This window comes from Periplaneta americana, chromosome 10, assembly GCF_040183065.1.
Source record: "Periplaneta americana isolate PAMFEO1 chromosome 10, P.americana_PAMFEO1_priV1, whole genome shotgun sequence".
Classification (NCBI taxonomy): domain Eukaryota; kingdom Metazoa; phylum Arthropoda; class Insecta; order Blattodea; family Blattidae; genus Periplaneta; species Periplaneta americana.
In genome coordinates, this window is record NC_091126.1 from 142,049,461 (window position 1) to 142,066,432 (window position 16,972).

At 36.8% G+C, this 16,972-nt stretch overlaps 1 protein-coding gene across 8 annotated transcripts in view; it reads right to left on the reverse strand.

Annotated features, from left to right (window-relative positions):
* Positions 1-13,688, reverse strand: part of FoxP (forkhead box P) — a 965,968-nt gene extending 952,280 nt beyond the window's left edge. For 6 of the 8 annotated variants that reach the window (XM_069838171.1, XM_069838170.1, XM_069838166.1 and 3 more), the window contains exon 1: positions 13,530-13,688. The gene's annotated coding sequence lies outside the window, so the exon portion shown is untranslated. The remainder of the gene's footprint in view (positions 1-13,529) is intronic. The other 2 variants (XM_069838172.1, XM_069838168.1) reach the window with 1 other exon arrangement.
* Positions 13,689-16,972: the final 3,284 nt, after the last annotated feature.

Here is a 16,972-nt window from a genome sequence, read left to right on the forward strand (position 1 = left end):
AAATTACGAGGCAACATATTTTTTGGTGACGTTTCAATAGAAAATTAAGAGTAAAATTCTACAAGCATATGACACTGTGAGCCACCGACGTAGCTCAGCTGGCTAAGGCGTTTGCCTGGCGATCAGGAGTTGCGCTCGGGTGCGGGTTCGATTCTCGCTTGTGCTGATTACCTGGTTGGATTTTTCACCAAGGTTTTTCCCAACCATAAGGCAAATGTCAGGTAATCTATTTCGAATCCTGGACCTTATCTCGCCAAATAGCATCCAGGTATCGCCAATTCCATCGACGTTAAATAATCTCGTAGTTCAGGCCTGCATAACTCGCAAAGTAGGGGAACTATGACGTCAGCCTCACTCCACTTCTATTGGGGATGATCGTCTTCCGCCCCGAGAATGATTGTTGATGCAGCCAGCGTAACTAGAACGCCGTGACCGCACAGGTAGAAAAGGTGGGTGGGGAAAAAGAGGGGAGGAAAGCAGTCGCTCTCAAGTGCTACAGTTCTGCAGGCCTGTCGTAGTTGATACAGCGTCGTTAAATAACCAAGTAGAAAGTGACACTGTAGGCCCTAATAAAGAAATGGGTCTTCCTAAATCAATTACATTGGATATTACTGTTATTAAGAAGCTAAATTATAAGCCCATAACGTTAAAGGTTTAGAAATCACAAACTCAAATCTGTTAAATGGTAATTTGCTAAATTCTACTGCTCTACTGCATTTCAGTCCCTGTTCAAAGTATTCGTTCATTCTTTTTGATCGTTCGCCAGAGTTATAGCACGAGGCATCCAATTCTGAAAGACAAATATTTTACTGCAATATTTATTTGTAATTTTTTACATCCTTATTTGTTTATTCGTTTGTTTACTTATTCAGCTATGTGTTTATAGTTGTTTGTTTGAGTTTTTGTAAATATTAATACAAAAAATCTGACATAACGCTTACGTCGACCATGAGCCAATATTTTAATTCTTGTTTCTACGTCACTGCCGTAAACACTGTCTCTGCTAATCAAGTTTTCTCCTTATCTTAATCATATTAAAGTTCCCAAACATAAACACAGCGCTACGGAAGAGTGGACAATGCGTCTAAGTCACAATGTGACGTTCGCAGCTACATGGACTGTGTGAGGCTTCCTTCTCAGTCACGGAATATCAACATCGTGGAGATAAAAGTCTGATGTAGCAAGGCATGAATATACAATCCTGGGTTCGAATCCCACATACAATTACGGTTATCTAATACCTATGCAATACTTAATTTATATCGCACAGGATCTATGTATCAATCCAGGCCAATGAATTTGAACAATGATGGTGAAAATAATGACAGAGAAATATAATAATAATAATAATAATAATAATAATAATAATAATAATAATAATACATATTCATTGTCAATTTTACAACAGCATGGTTACAATATTTACTATATGTCATGGGCATGGGTGGGCAACTCGTGCTCTCAAAGTGTCAACACAATCTCAATGCAGGTAGAACGGACTCTGAGTAGCTGCACTGTCTGTGTGCGGTTCTTTCAAGACACAAGTTCGATCGCGTTTGCAGTAAGTGGCGGCTCGTTTTAAGTGAAAAACAATATAGTTCCCAGATCATTTCCCTTTAGTTACGAGTAAAAAGAGAATTTTTTTATCAAGAAGAGAGGTAAAGCTTGTATTCTATTACACTTTCTTACTCATGACATTTTATGTTACAAATAAACAGTAAAGGTTTTAGTAAAGAAATACTGTCTGCATCTGCTTTAGAACAGCTAAAGGTAAAAATGAGATACCAACAAGGTGAGACTGATATCAAATATCATTAGCACGTTGTGCGTGCGAGTTACAGAATTGCACGACATATAATCGACTAGCTAAGAACATTTATGGATAAATTTGAAATGTGGTAGTATCATGTAGAACATACACAACTTCACTTTCTTTGACTATAAACTATCTTGAAGATTGATAAGAAAATCTTCTTATCAAATATAAGACCGTACTTCAAGACCTACAGCAGAATTCACTGCTAAGTTTGGAGAAACAGTGACAATTGACAAGGAATCGAAATTTTTCTGAAATCTTTTTGGCTTACGCCGATAGAAAATCCTGAAAATTTATAGCGTGAATTAATAAATCTATAGAACAGCGCGCCACTCAGATTCCAGCAAAATCAGGAATCGAACTGTTCGTAAGGTTGCCTAAGTAGAATTTTCAAATATACTATTTGCTTCCATATATAGTATATTGTATGTGCTTGAGGCAGAGTTTAATACAAGAAAGAAGTGTAAATGCTCTCAAAGTAAAGAAAGAACTCAGAAGTAAGCTTATTTCTTCTGCCGTGACATGTAAAAAATACTTCCTTGAATTTGTTATTGTTTGCGAATAGAGACTATTACCTTTCTGAGAACAGAGGAATACTCTTTAATGTATAAAGACTTGTAAATTCCAGCGTTCTACTTTTCAAATAAGATATATAATAAGAAATATTAACAAATAGTGTAATAATAAATAAGTGTTGCAGCTATATTTGTTGTATCTCGAAAAGGTTGTATTCAGTTTGTGTTTTCAGTACTAAGCTAATTTACAAAGCTAGAAAATAATATAATTTTGTTATGTGTTCAGGTATAGTCTGTCTAAAATTAATATAATTATTGTGCCATGCGTCATTCTGAAATTCAAATCATGGAATAGAATCACGATCACCGGCATGAGCCGCCAGAGCGCACCGTGGCTTTGCAGCGAAACTACAAACAACTTGTAAATGCTGCGGCTGGCTCCGTCTGCCTTTCTCTCTTTCAAAGTTTTTTAGCACTTTGGGAGCACGAGTTGCCCATCCATGGTCATGGGTTAGGCCGAAGTTGCGCGACCTGACAGGTGTTCAGCAAGCAATTCCATGAAATAGAATGTGATTTTTTAAATTTAAATTTGAATTTTGATATTGTCCGACACTCTCTGACAGGGAGAGAATTCCAGAGGCGTGGAATCGATATGCTGAAAGATGATGAACAGAAGGTTGTTCTGTGCAGAGGAATAGAGAGAAGGTACATGTTCCGGGTTCCAGGTAGTGAAAGGTAAACAAAACGAGAAGCTAGGTAAGAGAGTGTGGAGGTGTGGATGATTTTAAATAGTAATAAGAGGGAGTTGAGGAATCTTCTTTCTTTAAGTGGAGTCAACGACAATAATTCTAGTGACGGTGATACATGATCGATTGTTCAGTAGGAAGAAAACACATTTATTCATTCTATGCCAGTAGTACACAGGAGACTGTGAATTCTTAAATTTTCGAAAGAAAGAAATATAATTACATATAGGAGATTTTGTTATTTGCTGTATCACCATTTAAGTTATTTAATAGAGCAAAAATCTGAAAATCGATAAATATGTCACATAGGAGTTATTGCAGGAACAACGACGATGAGCATTCCAAGCAATGATATTAATAAGAGCAACAATATAATTGATACAGACTGCATGAAGATACGGGGTTCTATGAAAACCTGCCCCAACCAGGCTGCGTTCGACTCCCGCATTGACAGACCGGTTTTCCAGCCGAGTTGAGTATCTGTCTGATTGGAGGGATTTCTTGCGAGGCTGCAAGAAAACCAGGTGCGCAGCGTTACGTGAGATAGCGGAGCATTTCACGAGCTTTATTGCCCCCTAAACGTATGTAAACACACAAAATTAAGAGCATTCTATTCTTAGCATCGCGCGTACTGCTGATAAAACGAGAGTGACTCGTTGTGGACGGGTTGGCGCCTTCATTTTAGGGCAAAGGTCGAAGATGGATGGGTGTTCTTCTGTTGTAGTCTGAAGCTCTGATTTACCTGGTAGCTTGCCATTCACAGTAATACGGTGAAATTGCCACAACTGCAGTTCTCGGGGGAAAACTTCATCTTACACAGAGACATTGCTGTTAATCATCCCAGTAGTCCTTTCAACCATTTCCATTATGTCTTTTAAGGGTATATGTACGTGAACGACCACAAATATTATAACAAAATACAGGCTCTAAATTTCTAAAATGTTGTAAGAAAATTAACTCACAATCGGACAAAAATTACAAGGTACCACAACAAGACGTATTAGAACTTAAATATCTGATAAAAGTATAAAAAAAGGTTACTAATAATATTTTTCAAACCAGTTTTATCAAAATTTGGAAGAAAAAAAAAAAACAAAAAATTCTGCAGGTACATTATTTGGTAACCATAACATTGAGTTATGTTTTATAGTTTTATAGATTTGTTATAATTTTATCCAATTATTGTTCTTGTATTTTAACATATTATGACGTAATGACATTTACATAGTGTTCAATCAAACAGCTGAATTTGGACATATCCAATAACGAGTATTGTCTATATAACTAGTGTAATCATGATTATTATTGTTGTTTATTTGAATATATTGCATTTAACCTATGTTGCACCAATATGAAGCATGTATAAGTGATAATTTCTCATGATCTGATGATGGCATAGTATGCCGAAAACGTTAATCAATAAAATGTAATATAGTTAATAACACTATAAATTATATGATAAGTAAATTAACGGCCCCATTTATCCTATACTCATTGTACTTCTGCTTATCGGTTGAAACTACCTTCAAAATGAAAATAACCATAACATTGTTATGGTCTCTCTGACAACTTTAATATTTTTCTTGCATGTAATAAACACATAGCTATTTCTGAAAAGTAGACTACTCTCAGATATGTAGAGTTGTTTATTTTAATACAATTAATTTTTTATTTGTCCTATATCAAATATATTAAAATTTACATAATGTTTTGTGATCTATTTTTTTTTTTCAAACAAATGGGCATTATTGTAGTCTACCTTTTGCATAAATGCATGTTAAATCAGTGTATAAAATTTCAGAATTCTATCTCTAATGGTTGTGGAGTTATGAAATAATATGCGTGAAAATTTTCAAATTTTAGAAAATTTAATTTAAAGTAAGAAGTAAATTTTAAAAAATATTATTATAGTCCCGACGCTGTTATTTCCGGCGTGACTCCGCCTCTTTGCTTACGTCTTAGAAAGTGAAGGCCCTATAAAGTCTAGGTAAGTAGTATCGTTCGCCATTTTTGTTCTTACGTTGCCGAGCTACCATACGAGGAATCTATTTGCCACACCGTTAAACATTATCATGTCGTAGCTCCTATGATAATAAATCAAACGCAATGTAATTCAGCGAATAATTGAGCAGCAAATAACGTCTTCGTGTGCTTTCTGCGAACGCCAACGAAAGAGCTAAAATGCCGGGCGATCATATTAAGTATTTATCGAGCCTTAAGAAATGAATCAGCGAATCACAAGACGCACACGTTTAAATGTAGCCGACCTGCAACGCGATTGGCTGCCGGAAATTAGAGTGACGGGACTATAGTAACCTTTTTTATATTTTATCAGATATTTAAGTTCTAATAAGTCTTGTTGTGGTTCCTTGTAATTTCTGTCCAATTGTGAGTTCATTTCCTTATAAAATTTTAGAAATTTAGAGTCTGCATTTTCTGATAATATTTGTGGTCGTTCACGTACATATACATTTAATGATCTTACATCGAGGTCTCTGCATGCTCTACTAAGGAAATGCTGAGGATCTGCTTCTACCAAGTTATAATAATTACGGAATACATTGTTGACTTCTAATTTCAACCAATCTAGTTATCCCTTCTGCAGCTGCAAGTAGGCTATTTCCTTGCTATTTCGGATTTAATGATTGCTAATGGGTTTTCTATTACATTTGTTTCAAACCATCAACTTTTGATATGAATGCTTATTTTTCAGAAAGGTTTGTTTTCACTTGTTTTTCTCCAATGTATGGAGAAAAAGTATTTTGCTATTGCTGCAAAAGAAAAACGAAATTTTTATAGAAATCGCCTACATATTACACCAAAAATATGGTTTCCAACATATTCGCCGCAGTAGAACTTGGGTTAGGCCTATACGTAATCCAGCTATACAGGTTGGATGGAAAGCTTTGCACCAAAATAAAACTGATAATAGATCATGAGGAGAAGTTTGAAAATCTAAACAAGCTTTTTCTCTAACATTCACCGTTTTAGAGGAAATCGTCATGTTTCTATGAAGCATTTGGCAACATCTAAGCAATCGCGGCCTGCACTCCTTACCTTCCCCTCTCCCTCTGCTATACTCAGTCGGTAACACGCGACATGCGTTTTGTTGCAATATTCATTTCAACGATTTTCGCTATTATTCAATTCAAATTCATGGCTAAACGGTTTAATTTGCAAGAAAAGATTCAAGACATTTTTACCTGCCTGCTTGTACAGCAAATAGCCATTTTTCTCAGGCAAATAGACCGCTGCAAACATTGGCAAATACTTTTTTTTTTCCTGCTTAATGGTGCTTTATCGAAGGAAAAGTGTAATAAAAGTTTTGTTATATTTAACCCCTTAAATTCTGGTACAGAGGTTATCATCCACCCTGTATGTATTTGTTGTTTGTACGTAACTGCACACAGTTCCTGGCAACATTTAGTTGCATGTAAATTGATTTTGAATTGTATGTAAATTGTTTTGTACGTAATTAGCTTTTGTAAGTAGTATTTTTAATCGAATATGAAATATTAATAATCTTTTTCGTACTGATACTTTTTCATATGATTTGCCTTATTACTTTGAATACATTGTAATTATTTCCCACAATCCTCAAGGTCAGCTGCGGGATACGGGAAACATACAGTAATCATGTGACAGTGAAGCCCGCTGCCTCTTTACATAGTGATTTCAAGGTTATGGGACTCTTACCAACAAGATAGCAAACTCAACATAGCCCAGGCGGATATAGAGCCAGCATGGTCCGTCTTTACAAGCAAGCTTATTTTCTTTGCCATGGGACATGATCCAAACATTTGAAAACATTTGCAGGTCACTCAATATCTTTCTAGCAATCAAGTGTGACAGCAAAAGAAAGATCTACTCGGTAGAAGACAAACTTAGATGTAAAATAAAGAAGTTCAGATAAATTCCAACAAGACAAAAACTGAAGTCGCAAGAAGTCTGTAATAAACATGTACAATAAAGTCAGTTATGAGGCTCTATACTTCCTTGATTTCTCCACTTTCAGTTTGAAAGGAAGGCTTGTCTTCAATTCGATATTATAAGCACATAATATCAAAAAAGTGTTTAAATACTGTACAAGTTACTAGCTTGGTAGAGTCTCAATGAAATTTTACATTATACTTATCAATATTTTTTCTTAGTGTTCATTTTTGTATCAAGCACTTTAAACTGCACACTTATTGGAAGAAAAGTAGTAGAATTTACAATTCCGTGGTTCAAAATATTTTGTAGGAAAATTTTAACGTTTCACCTAAAGAGCTCAATTCGAAATTAATATTATTGCACAATAATTTGGTTTGCTTGAAAACTTTGCATTATCAAGACGGTGCTGTAGCATTTTCTCTTGTCTATACAAGGCGATTCACGACTAAGAACTCGCGCTTTAGGAATCAGTTGTATAGGCTATTTTGAGAATAAATGTCATGTACTTGCGTCCGATTATCATTAGTTTGAAAGTTATGCGTAAAAATACAAACATCATATTAATTGCAATTTTATTCTTCATATTGTAGTTGTAATCCCCTGGTAGAGGGGCAGAGAAGACCTAACGGCCTTATCTCTACCAGGTTAAATGAATGAATGAATGAATGAATGAATGAATGAATGAATACTGCGAAACTGCCTTTGGAGTTGCTTGCATTGTAACACAAATATTGGAACGTAGACTACATAGAAATTTGCGCTATGACTTGAAGGGGGGAAGGGGAAGATAGCTTTGGTGATTATCAGTTGCGCTATCAGGGACAGGCTTGCCGAGGTACAGCTCGATTCAACAATCTTGGCCCTTGTCTTTGCTTGTTTGGTTATTGAGCTAGCTGTGTGTTGCGTCATAAGAAAGAAATTTAATCACAAACGTGCATAGCAGGAGAAGAGGGAATACAAAAGATAAAAATAATATCTATGCTCGTAGCTGAGGGACACTAAGTCAAGAACATTGTTTAGTCAACAGACGTAGTGGTTTGTAACGGGACGTGTGGAAGAATATTATGTTTTTAAGACGGAGTGTACCGCGACATGATAAGAATTGTTAGTGTTATGACTGTGGGACCCAGCCCGCCAATAGTGATGAGTAACTCGCTCTTAGTCTATCTACTTACTTTTTGCAAGGGCCAAAATCCCTGAATCAAGCTATACGAAACACTACGCGCGCCATTCACATGCGTGCGGACAAGTGCACTGAAGTGGAAGGAGGAATATTTGAAAATCTGATTTCAAAATAAGGTATGTTTATTTTATGATTAATACAGTATTGAACTGATTCCTAAACTCGTCAAGTTTTGTAGAGTTGTATGCTTCCAATAATAAATTCTCTTTCTCCACTTTTGGCACGCATATCGCATTAATAAGAGAAAGAACACCATATGGAAACAAAACAAAGAACTAAATTATCAACTACGGAAAAAGACGAAACAAAGGAAGAAGACGACTCTCTGTGACAGGTGAGCGACTGTAGGTTCTCCACGGTTTCTCGTGAACTGACGGGATATTGCGCAATGACGGTACAATATTTTTAGATTGCGCAATACGTTTCAAAAGTTATTCATATACTAAAAAATATTGCTTAGTCTTTCAACCTAACTCTCACACACGCTCAATATTATTATGCAACCTTAAATATTGTGCAATAATATTGATCGCCTAAGGGCCGCTTAAGAATTCAGGACATTTATTTTCTTGAAGCATAACATAACCTTAAAATGCTACTATTCGTTCTACTGTTGCCTGCAAAGAAATCTAACCACAGTCTACTATATACAGTCACGAAGCTTGAGTTTTGAGGGTGCTAGAAACAATAGACTGTGACGTTACTATTTTGCATTGTCTGTAATGAGGCGATATTAACGATCCTAGTGGTGAGCAACTATCTAATGTTTGCATATTTACTACGTATTGAGCTTCGCGACTGTATATACTAGAATGTGATATAACTGTATGTCCCAATAACAGAAATTATGAAGGTGTAAGTAATACTATAGACGTAGTTATAAAAAGCGTGTTGTGTTGTGTTGTGAGATTTAATTTACCTTCTTAAAACAAGTCCACAAAGAGTACGTGCTGTTCAGTATATTGCGGTACTTACCCGCAATCTTTTCTATAAGCTATTGTTTTCTAACAACCACCGGAAAATATATGCGTCGTAAATTTCGAGATAAGGTTCTTGATTAATCAGTAATAACTGGCAATTATACAGACTTCTACTGCGATATTTTTAGAAGTTAATTTATAATGTGGTTTGCGTAGTGCAATTGCTATACCCAAACCGTTCTAATTATACACCTGAAACTTTGCATCATTTTGGTAGCGAGAGATGTGATGTTGCTACAATGACCACTACATCACAGTTGACGACCCCTTCACACCAATTCTGACGCCTTAATGCTATGCTTTTACGCAAAGGATTCTTACTTATTTAGTTACCATTCCCCAAAAGATGTCCTTCTTTCTTCCTCTTCTTGCAACATTTCACAACAGCGCTACAAATTATTTATAACACTAACACACAAATTACGCGCGTATAGTAACACCATGTGACACAGCACGTAGTAAACCGACAACACAGCAGCGCTCCGCGCAGTAGCAACAGCAACTGACAGAAAATGCTATATTCTGATTGGTTCAGATGGTTGCAGCACAACGTTCTTCAATTTTCTTTTCACCGGGAAGGGTTGCCAACACAAATTACAACCAACTGTCAAGTACATAGATACAACGGTTTGGGTATAAGAACGATACTGTTACTACCCTGCCTCCACATAGACGAAAGTTCAACTTAATCACATTTAAATAAAAATTAATTAGCAAAGCAATACGTTCATTCTTGTATTTTTCATGGATAGAATATTCTGGAAGCTTATACTTCATCAGTCATGGTTCCCTATCTAGTTTTGAATATGTACGCCGTGAAATTTTTCTTCCTTCCAGTGTCCTTCTTCTAATACTCCTCGTCTTCACCTCTGCGCAGTTCCATCACGTATCCAATCAAGAATAGGTTTTTATTTTACCTGTCTGTTTCAATGACATTTCTTCCAATATTAGTTACAGTTACTTTTCTAGCATTTACCTATTGCCAAACATAAGAATATCTTATAGTGATTAACATATAAGTCTTAAACAATTTCCAATCTAGTGCAAGCTAAGCACTTACAACGTACATCGCTTTATTATTTCCTTGAAAATATAGTCGGCCATAGGCTACGCCTTGATTTAGGCGGAATTCTCCCCTTCCTAGTAAAGTCCCGTGTCGCAGTTGACACTTAATAGGGAGGAAAACATTCGTATTTTCGATATTGGTAAACAATAATTGAAGACCTCCCTCGAATAAGGGTGTAACCAACAAATGTATACGTTTCAGGGAAAAAAAAATCATTTCAGGGGTATATTAATTATTAGCAGAACTATTTCATTAATCAAGAATACAAGTTTATTCAGGTATTGGTTATATTTCTTTATCATTATAAATTAATGCTTCAAAATTACTTTTTCCGTCGAAGTCACATGTTTCATTAATTTGAGGTTAGACCCTTTTTCGAGGGAGGCCTTCAATTACTGCAACTTTTTTCAATACGAATTTGTTTTCACTAATTTATTCAATTTAATGTTCCTTAGGCCTATGCTAACGTTTATTTTCTTACCGGTACCGTTAGGTTAGCGTCAACAGAAATAAAGTACGCTAATAGAAGTTGCGTTTGTCGAATAATTAACCCTGGGAAGAGACTTGAAATCTATTTCGATTTCAAAAAATATTTTTAACATTCCCGCAATTCAGTCACTGTCAGTGATCTAAGTAGGCCTACTTCGTTCCACTTCTGTGTATAGAGTTCAGCAAATTTCTTTTCTTTCAAACTTATGTATATTTCGCATCATTGGACGGGCACTTGCGAAGATCATAAAATTCAATTCATCCTATAGCTCTAGTAAAAGTAGGAACCACGAAACTTTATAAGCATGCAACAGGGAATGTAAATTAAATGAATATGAGGAATGTACCGAGATTTTAGTGTATACTGCAATGTTTTTAATCCAAAATTTGCAGTATCACCTCTTCTCGAAGTGACATAGGAACAGCGAAAAATATAACTAAATTAAGCTAAATTAATATGAAAATTATTATCCTAACGCTGGACATTCCCCAAGAAAGTATCGTTGCAGCAATCAGCAGTAAGGTAACACACCAGGGACTGCATATTCCGGAATGAAATAATTTTCAATGCCACCCGCGGCTATTTCAATTATCAAAATGACAGCAATTTTTACTCCTTTGGGAGACGTTCTTAAAATATTTTAGTGTATAACAATCTCTGGATTGTAGAGAAATAATCGATAAATATATATATATATATATATATATATATATATATATATATATATATATATATATATATATATATATATACTGTAATATATCATCGCATAAGATGCAAATACTCAAATTTTTCGAATCTGAGTTTTTGGTACCGTTGAATTCGTGATGCACATCTACCTGCACTGTCTCGTAATCCACATTTTAATGTTAATTGCGGTTAAAGTAAAAATTTCAATAACACGTAAGCCTGCAATTAAGGGCGACAAATACATTCTTCTGCAAAATTTTGATTTTGTGGGACACGAGCATTTGCACCTTAAGCGACAATATACATCATGGGTCTACGATCATATAGTCCTATGTGCAGACACATTCAACGATATTGTTTTCGACGTATGTCCACTTCAGTTTCTAGTTTCTGAATCTTCCTAACGAATGGATTTGCAAGTTGCCACGTTGAATCGAAATATCTCATTACAAGATGGAGTTAACTTTCTTTTAAAACATGATTTCATATCTAAATTATATATATCTCCACCTAATGTTAAAAATAAACAAACATACCATATGTAAAACGAAGACTTATAGTCTGTAGTTATACCTCACAGACATCTTGACATTCGAAACATATCGTCACGAATATGCCTTCAATTGTCACATTATTCTAAAATACGAATAAATATGTACTACAAAACAAATTAGCAGATAATAATATAAAGCACTCAAACACATTTAGAGTAACTGTAAGTGACCAACGTGTCTGGGTTATTTAGCTGAGCGACTACGTGCATGCTTCCATGCGCGCGACTTCACATTGGCGTTGCTACGATTCACGGTAACACTACCAACTTAACACATAATGATTCTCGGACGCGACAAAGTTTAATATTACAGTTGTAGCTTGTAAAACACGGCTCAACAAAGTAGCATAATTACATTATGTGCTTTTCGCTTTTCTGCGAGATTTTGGGTCAGTTTAATGTCCGTGAATTTTCCCGCCACTTTAGGCGGGAGAGTGCAATACTTGCGTGGTGCGGGACGAAGTCTTCCTTAACTGCTAGTCTCTTACAGCAATGAATAAGCGCGGATACGTGTTTAGTGTCTATTTCTTACTTTTCATGGAGTATTCAAATCGATTTGAATATGTTTACCGTATTGAAGCTTTCATGAAAATGAGGCTTAAAACGATCTGAGTCTCAACGACGATATATCTAAAAAAAAAAGTGTGATCGGATCGTAGTCTATAAATATGGATTGAGTTGTATAAAAACCCGTATCTCATTCAAAATGATTTCAGTACATTAAGCGCATGAACGATCGTCATTTGTTTGAACTGTCATCTGTTCTACCAAGAGTGAGAGCAAGTTTAAGTTGAAAAGTCATGTTATAACATAATATTTTGTATATTTTCCTGAAAGCTATTATTATCTTTCCACTTTAACAGCCAGAAGATGTGCCTCATTTAGAAAACACAACGTTGTTTATAGCTAAAGCCTACAGAATGGCCAACATGCAGCCAACATAACTATACTTTCGAAACTTCAATTTCCGTATTAAAATCATTTTCAATAGGTATCGATAATTGCATAAGAGTAGGGATCGAAGGATTGTTGTCAATAATGTAAGCTTATTCGAATCCATTTGAATATTCCATGAAAACGTAGTTAATGTTAAGGAACAGACGAAGTACTGTTATTACAGCGTAGATATTAGAGTAATATTAAATTGAAACACTGAAACGTTGCAACCATGCCACTAAGATTCAAAACATTTCGAATCTTCAGTCTTGGCTCTTGTATTTCAGAGCATTTAGTGACTTGAACATGCACGGTATTGTACACACGCTACAAGATGCACGGCTTCATCGATCGTCAGAACGAAGTACGTAGGATCCGAGGACGTATGTGCCACTTTGGCACGAAAATAAAATTTTGTACACACAGAATACGGACACAGTCCCTGAATGGCGTTTCTTGCACTTCCTTCCGCACCACGCATGAGCGTCCGTCTCGTCTCGTCTCCACTGCGCATCCCCGTGCTTATCGCACTAGCACTAGGATCTGCAATTATTTCGTAGGTGCACACATCGCAGCTATCCCAGACACTCGGTCGACAGCATGACAGAACAGTGGACTCACTCGCTTACGAATATCGATCACGGCCGTTCACTGGGTCACGAGAAGCAAGTCGCGCCGCTGGATCACCAAGCACTTCCATCTTATCGCCGTGTGCGCGTTCACACACTCACTCGTTCACTGATTCCCCTATCTCTTAACACAAGTACGCTGCAGCCGCCCGTCCCGAACCCCGCCGCTAGGCTCCTGGGACTGTTTACAATTCATCTAGCCACTGTATACATGAGGCGGACCCTACGCAACGCTACAATCAACAACCGCACACATACAGCCGCGCTTCTGGCTGCAGCATTCAAATTGTCAAAAAAATCACCCCTTCTCCGTCTGACAGTAGGCAAGGGAGGCGATATAAAACGGGAGGGTGTAAGGATTTTCCTAGGGGTGCGGGCACGTGCCCTAGTATACGGAGCCTTTTTATTCATCCCCCCTTTCTCCTCTCTTATAACTACCCTGAAAACACCACCCCTCTGGTTCGTGTCAGCCATAGTTTCAACCCTTAAAAAAAGAAAGAAACTGGTGTTGGATGAGAGTGCGAAGTCTTCGTGTAATATTTTTCTGTGCAGTAGTCACGAAACGGAGGGGAGGGAGGGGGTGGGGATAAATCAATACTGTAGTATATTTGTACTGAGTGGGGTTTGGGGCGGAGGGGCGGCGAGGGCAGAGGGGCATTTCTGTTGTTTACTAGCCTAAAAAAGCAAGAGAAAAGATGCGATGAGTGCTACGGATCCCGTAGCGGTCCCCGCACAATTCCGTCCCCCCACCACCCCCACCAGCGCCTCCGGCAGTTCCGTTGCTTCATTCTAAAACGTAATATTAATGCGCATTAGCCCTGCTACATTTGTCGTATTCCCGATACGTCCTGCAATTGTTTCACTTCTTTGTGCTGTGTTGACCACGGCCTTTCTTCTTCAAATCCAATTTCGTGTTTTCTCTGCAGGAATGATGAAATATGATCTGTACACTGGAGTATAGAAATTAACATAAAGACGCCTTCAAAACATGTTTTCCTTACTGGCGGTCGGTAAATTTCAGCTTTCAGAAACCCATAAACAATCTATCCTATTCTACAGACTTTCGAAGAAATATTCCTTTGTATTCGTAAAATCATTTGTACGTTTCACGTAGACGTTACAGATATTGACAACTCCAAGCGATAAAATCATGGAGCATCATTCTAGTGTTCGTTGGAAAAAAATGGCATTCTATTCGCAGGCATGTAGAAAATTAAATTTATATTTAATAACACGTGACGATAGCTATAGCTGAACTAATAATAATAATAATAATAATAATAATAATAATAATAATAATAATAATAATACTTACAAATGGCTTTTAAGGAACCCGAAGGTTCATTGCCGCCCTCACATAAGCCCGCCATCGGTTCCTATCCTGTGCAAGATTAATCCAGTCCCTATCATCATATCCCTCCTCCCTACAATCTATTTTAATATTATCCTCCCATCTACGTCTCGGCCTCCCCAAAGGTCTTTTTCCCTCCGGTCTCCCAACTAACACACTATATGCATCCTGGATTCGCCCATACGTGCTACATGCCCTGCCCATCGCAAACGTCTGGATTTAATGTTCCTAATTATGTCAGGTGAAGAATACAATGCGTGCAGTTCTCCATTCTCCTGTAACGTCATCCCTCTTAGCCCCAAATATTTTCCTAAGCACCTTATTCTCAAACATCCTTAACCTATGTTCCTCTCTCAAAGTGAGAGTCCAAGTTTCACAGCCATACAGAACAACCGGTAATATAACTGTTTTATAAATTCTAACTTTCAGATTTTTTGACAGCAGACTGGATGATAAAAGCTTCTCAACCGAATAATAACACGCATTTCCCATATTTATTCTGCGTTTAATTTCCTCCTGAGTGTCATTTATATTTGTTACTGTTGCTCCAAGATATTTGAATTTTTCCACCTCTTTGAAGGATAAATCTCCAATTTTTATATTTCCATTTCGTACAATATTCTGGTCACGAGACATAATAATATACTTTGTCTTATCGGGATTTACTTCCAAACCGATCGCTTTACTTGCTTCAAGTAAAATTTCCGTGTTTTCCCTAATCGTTTGTGGATTTTCTCCTAACATATTCACGTCATCCGCATAGACAAGAAGCTGATGTAACCCGTTCAATTCCAAACCCTCTGTGTTATCCTGAACTTTCCTAATGATATATTCTAAAGCGAAGTTAAAAAGTAAAGGTGATAGTGCATCTCCCTGCTTTAGCCCGCAGTGAATTGGAAAAGCATAATAATACAAAAAATCCGTAAAATAAACTATTACCCTACAAAACGTACCAAAAGCTACTGTTACTAGGCTAAGGTTGTGTGATCGTGCGCTTTTCCCGTATTCTTACATTTTTTCTTATCTTAAAATACGTCTTCCATACTTTTAGTGTCATCCACGTTTCTTCCCCCCCGCAATATAATTATTTTCAACATGAATCTACTACACCTATTTGCAGAGAATTACTTTCATAATGCTATGAATTTTATAGTAAGTGAACAGATGTAAGAAATAGACCTAAGTATTGTCTGGACGAGATAGAGGTTGAACTACAAATAGGTCTATGTCTCAAATTCAACCAGTCATGCAGGGAAATTATCTTAATGGTGCACGGACTCGCGTGTGTCCTGCCAACAATTGAATAATTACCTGCTCATTTGATTTTTGTTCATCCAGCAAAACTTCCGAAAACTACCAAATGCTAGGATGATGAACAACCATGAGTTTTTTTTTAATCTGCTATAGGCCTACCAACCTTCGACGGCATTGTTAATCCTCTGTTCCTCACGTAAGACTGCTTCTTACACATTCCATAACCACGTTTCCGGTGTTGATGGAAACACAAATATGTATTCTAAGATGGACGAAAGGTTATGGACATAAAATGTGTGGACTAAATGTATGGATGGACGTAAATTGTAAGGACCAATCGGTTGTGGACAAGAGAACGTGGACGAAAGTGAGTGGACGAAAGGTAATGACGAAACAAATTGTGGACAAAAGATAGTGAACGAAAGGCCTGCACACCACACATATGAGCGAATTCAGAAATGCATATAGAGTGTTAGTTGGGAGGTCGGGGAGAAAAAGATCTTTGGGGACGCCGAGACGAAAATGGGAGGATAATTTTAAAATGGATTTGAGGGACGTGGGATATGATGGTAGAGACTGGATTGATCTTGCTCAGGATAGGGACCGATGCGATGGCGGGCTTATGTGAGAGCGGCAATAAACCTCCGGGTACTCTAAAAGCCATTATTATTATTATTATTATTATTATTATTATTATTATTATTATTATTATTATTATTATTATTATTATTAGTATTTTTATTACTATTATCATTACTTTAGACTTTTCAACATATCGGTACAGTAGTTTTTCTTTACGCAACCGAAAAAGTTCGGAAACTGGTTTCGTA